We start from the raw sequence: 5,423 nt of genomic DNA on the forward strand, positions 1-5,423 counted from the left end.
AACACGTAACAAAACAATCCCACACAAAGACATGGGGGGAACAGAGGAATATATATATGCAGTTGATTAGGGAATGTACACCAGGTGTGCGGGGAACAAGACAAAACAAATGGAACAATGAAAAATGGAGCGGCGATGGCTAGAAGGCCGGTGACGTCGACCGCCGAACGCCGCCCGAACAAGGAGGGAAGCCGACTTCGGCGGAAGTCCTGACAGATATAAAATATATTTTGATTTTTTAAAACACTTTTTTGGTTACTACATGATTCTATTTGTGTTATTTCATAGTTTTGATTTATTCACTATTATTCTACACTGTAGAAAATAGCTTAAAACAAATTAAAACCCTTGAATATATATTTCTGTATTTATTTATTTTGGACTCTGATGTTGCTTGTTCTGATATTTCTTAATTTCTTAATTTTATTTTGGGGATTTGTGTGTATTGCTTCGTATTGCTAACGTTACTTGATAGGTATGTTTCACTGTTGGAGCAAGAAACATAAGCATTTAGCTGGACCTGCGATAGATAACATCTGCAAAATATGTGTACACGATCAATACAATTTTATTTGATATGAAATCACATTCCACAGAGTTAAACATCATTAAACAACATCATTCAAGTCCATATCATATAGTAACTCTCTAACTTGATCCATAGCAAATTAAGAATGTGCAATGAAATGTTATTGTATTAGCAGAATAAAAAGTTACAGTGCAATCTGCGTGGACATTTTTCAAAACAATAGCTGAGACATTCACTAGATGGCAGTATATGAGGGCAAATAGTATGATAGCACAGTCATAATTCTGGACCGCACACAACCCTTTTACTATTTTTAACTTCGCCAAAGCTTTTTTACATCAACAGAATGCAAGCCATCAAGTAAGCCTTGTGAACTGATGGGCACTGGTCCCAATTTCCACGGCCTTAATTAACATACAGTATGAATCATTATTTCCCAGGAGCTATATGAAGCTATTCAAAGGTGACAGTTATTGTCATTTATGACCAGGCACATTTTAAAAGTCATCCTATTCAACATGCGAGTCAATTAGGGTCCCATCAATCGAAAAGCCTGATTGGTCATGCGACGCACAGCGGGAAGCGTGAGATGTCGCGGAATTTATGCAGGGGTCCCATGGGATAGCCATCACACAGGCTCCGGGGACAGATCACCAGCGGAGTCAGGAGTGGTTAGATAGTTGGGCAGAGTCTTTTACCCAGAGTGCACTGTAGGGTACACACTGAAACCTTCACCTTGGTAAGCATAGCGGTCCGGAAGGGTAGTCTGTCATTCGTTTTGAGCCGCATGCATCACGCACCATCGAGCCGTCCCACTCTCCACGCACAGGCGCCTTGTACTCAGTCCTGTTTTATTCTTTCAGCGTGATACAGGGAGGAGAATCCGTATCAGCACACTGTGGAATCTAATGTGGATGCAAAACTCGGATTTTAAAGATTCATGGGGATACTTTAGAGGAAATCTTGACGACCCTACATGTTATCAGGTAAGATACGGTTTTGTATTATTGATTCAAGCGGTCACTTGTTATTTTTCTGGTGAATGTGCAGTGATTTGTTCAACTTCAAACACCTCTCATGTAATGTCTTGCTGTGTCTTCCTATTCTCAAATGCTGAACCATTTAAATTAGTGATTGAAAACTCCCTTGGGGGTGTATATTGGACCATTCATGTAGCCTATGCCTATGCTTACCACATAATATATTAAATAAATCACAGAACACCTTTCTTTGTCTGACTATCATGGTATTTTTATATTTATTTTTATAGTCTAGCATAAATGTGGTCGAGGCATTTTTAGACATTAAAATTACACTTTTTTAAAAATTGTTTCTAAGATAAAAATGTGTTGCATACACACAGTATTCAAAGAAACCTGAAATGGTTGTTGCTATGTAAAGACACTGCTTTTGGGCTGAACTCCACGACATATGCTGCAATCCCGACAGATGCGTTCAATGAACAACAGTAGGCTAGTTTATTGGGATTGAGGAGACAATTGGCCCCTTGTTAATAGACGTCTTTATGATAATGAAAGATGACCCAGCTGCCTGGGCCAGTTCAGGCTACACACAGATTGGTCTCTGGCTGGACTGAAAGAATAATGAGTTGACCCAAATGTATAGTGAAGTGCGCCAAGAAAAACTCTACTTCAGATTCCACCATCAGAATTTGATTTTGGCACATATGTATTTATATACTGAACAAAAAGATAAACGCAACATGTAAAGTGTTCGTCCTATGTTTCAGAGCTGAAATGAAACATCCCATAAATTTTCCATATGCACAAAAATATTATTTCTCTCAAATTTAGTGGACAAATTTGTTTACATCCCTGTTAGTGAGCATTTCTCCTTTGCCAAGATAATCCATCCCCCTGACATGTGTGGCATATCAAGAAGCTGATTAAACAGCATGATCATTACACAGGTGCATCTTGTGCTGCGGACAATAAAAGGCCACTCTAAAATGTGCAGTTTTGTCACACAATAAAATGCCACAAGTTTTGAGGAAGCTTGCAGTTGGCATGCTGACTGTAGGAATGTCCACCAGAGCTGATGCCAGAGAATTGAATGTTAATTTCTCTACTATAAGCCGCCTCCAACGTTGTTTTAGAGAATTTGTCAGTATGTCCAACCGGCCTCACAACAGTAGACCACATGTAACCACACCAGCCCAGGACCTCCACATCTGGCTTCTTCACCTGCGGGATTGTCTGAGACCAGCCACCTGGACAGCTGATGGAACTGAGGAGTATTTCTGTCTGTAATAAAAAAACAAAATTCTGATTGGCTGGGCCTGGCTCCCCAGTGGGTGGGCCTATGCCTTCCCAGGCCACTCATAGCTGTGCCCGTTTCCAGTCATGTAACATCTATAGATTAGGGCCTAATTTATTTATTTCAATTGACTGATTTCCTTACATGAACTGTAACTCAGTAAAATCATTGATATTGTTGCATGTTATGTTTATAAAGTACCAGTCAAAAGTTTGGACACACCTACTCATTCTATGGGTTTTCTTTAGTTTGACTATTTTCTACATTGTAGAATAAATGTGAATAATAGTGAAGTGTGAAGAAATCAAATAATAGTGAAGACATCAAAACTATGAAATAACATGGAATCATGTAGTAACCAAAAAAGTGTTAAACAAATCAAAATATATTTTATATTTGAGATTCTTCAGTCGCCACCCTTTGCCTTGATGACAGCTTTGCACACTCTTGGCATTCTCCTAAGCAGAGAGAGAATGGCAAGAGTTTTTTTGTATAGCCTAACTAGGTACAACTAGGGGTAACAAACAGGGTTGTTGTGTACAGAACAAGCTACCAAAAACACTTATCATTTGACTCATGGAATTGTTTTATACCAAGTATATATTTTAATCAGCAATTCTGATGTAGTGGATTCTCTGAAATACACAGGACAGTATTGTTACATTGTGGGTGTGTGTGTGTGTGTGTCGACCATCATTTGTTTCATTGCGCTGTACTGTTCCTCAACCTTCTTCAACCTTTTTCCATTTAGGAGAATTGTAATCCAGCAGAAGCTTTACAGTGAACAGTCACAGTCAGGCGTGTACAAAATCCCTAGTTAGATTTGAAAATGTTTTAGTGATATTTGAGCATTCACTTATATTTATAATCTGGCCTTTGTTAAAATGCTGCAATGCTGCTACCAATATCAAAAATCAGCTTGACGTTGGCATTAAAGGTTTGGATCTCATACTGAAGCTGCTCACAAACAGGATATTTAATACTGTTCAAAGTCCTCTAAAATGTTGATGATTTATTTTTCTATGACATTCTGTGTGTGTTTACCAGATGTATCAAGGACGTCCACACCTAGTAAGTTAGGCCAATCATAGCACAAAAGGAACCATTGGATTTCAGTGAGTCAATCACCATGGACTTTCCAGGACAATAAGGTCAATGAAATAACATCCACATGTGGATGATTAGAGAAAGCTTAGTACAAACCAACACTTCCTGGTGCAATTGGAGATGAACAGAGCTTCCTGTATTCTGTTTTTGTGTCTGTTTTCAGCTTGGTAAATCCTACACTGCTGGAAACCTGTATGACGAGAGACATAAATCATGCATATCAATGATCCTATATCAGTCATCTGGATTACCTTCATCTATCTATCTTATCTCATCTTTCTGCAAGCTGAGTTTTTAACATGATCTTATTCTACCAGGAGATCTCTTGAGGTTTAGATCCTCATTTTTGAGAGTGACCTGGTATTAATGCATGCTTATATAGTGTGCCAACACAGAAAACACAGTATTAGCTCCTGATTTAAATCATTCTCTGTCAGGGATGTTTGTTCATTGAGGGAATATGAGGATAGGATAGAATACCCCCATAGAGATACGTGAGCCAGACTCTCCCTGGCAGATCGTGAGGATCAATAAAGGACAGAACTGTGTGTGTGTGTCTGTGTACGTGCATGCGTGCGTGTGTTTGTTTGTGAGTGGGAGGGAGAGAGAGAGAAAGACAGAGAGAAGGATAATGTTTTCCGTGCCTGTATGTCTGTCTGTCTGTTTCTGAAAGAGAGAGAGACGGAGGCTCACTACTCACTCAGAGAGGGAGAGAGACCATCAGGCATGGCTGACGCTCTCAGTCTGAATGTAATTCCTTAATGCACTCCAAAAATCAAAGATCTAATAAGGAGTGGAAGGGCCTCTTCAATAATGAATCCCAAGCAGCATCTCTGCAGCAGCAGCAGAGGAAGGGCTGAGGGTTGAGAGGACTCATAAATAACAGACTCTAGGCCTGACACATGCTTCTCCAAAGGCTGGGAATTGCTAATACCCTTCCTCATTTACAACCAGGCCCTGCCTGCACCGTCCGGGAGAAAAAGTACTGTCCTAGTAAATGGGAATGAAGTCATCAAGGTCTCTGTAATTCTATACAGTACAGTAGACAGTAGCTCTGCTTAATTATCGTAAGCTGCAGACCATGGCCATCTGTATGGTGACTGGTTAAAGACATGCTCCGGTGCTTTGGTGACTAAGAAAGTACTTTTTAAACCTCCCGCTTTGGGCTGGATGTGTCAATGTGTAGTTCATACATGGATAATCTTTGAGAAGAATTACTGTTTTTCCTCAATAAGACACGAAATCCCTAGTTTTAAAGAGACTGTTTTCTTCCAGAGAATCTCTTTAATAGTGTTTCAGAAAAGGAGGAGAAGGGATGTGTAGGTCTTGAGGGGATTTGTTTTTAAGGATGCAGGCTTATTAGGTGAAAGGGATACAAGCTAAACTGAGTCATACAGATTTTATTCAAAGATTAAATTTAAGCAATAAGGCACGAAGGGGTGTGGTATATGCCAATATACCACGGCTAATGACTGTTCTTTTGCACGACGCAACGCGGACTGCCTGGATA

At 39.7% G+C, this 5,423-nt stretch overlaps 1 protein-coding gene across 1 annotated transcript in view; it reads left to right on the plus strand.

Moving 5' to 3' along the window:
• The first annotated feature begins 1,243 nt into the window (after nucleotides 1-1,243).
• The window catches only part of LOC120061366 (poly(rC)-binding protein 4-like), a 68,124-nt gene continuing 63,944 nt past the window's right edge, over nucleotides 1,244-5,423 (plus strand). Inside the window, exon 1 of the mRNA XM_039011131.1 lies at nucleotides 1,244-1,515. The gene's annotated coding sequence lies outside the window, so the exon portion shown is untranslated. The remainder of the gene's footprint in view (nucleotides 1,516-5,423) is intronic.

Source organism: Salvelinus namaycush, chromosome 16 (assembly GCF_016432855.1).
Source record: "Salvelinus namaycush isolate Seneca chromosome 16, SaNama_1.0, whole genome shotgun sequence".
Taxonomy (NCBI): domain Eukaryota; kingdom Metazoa; phylum Chordata; class Actinopteri; order Salmoniformes; family Salmonidae; genus Salvelinus; species Salvelinus namaycush.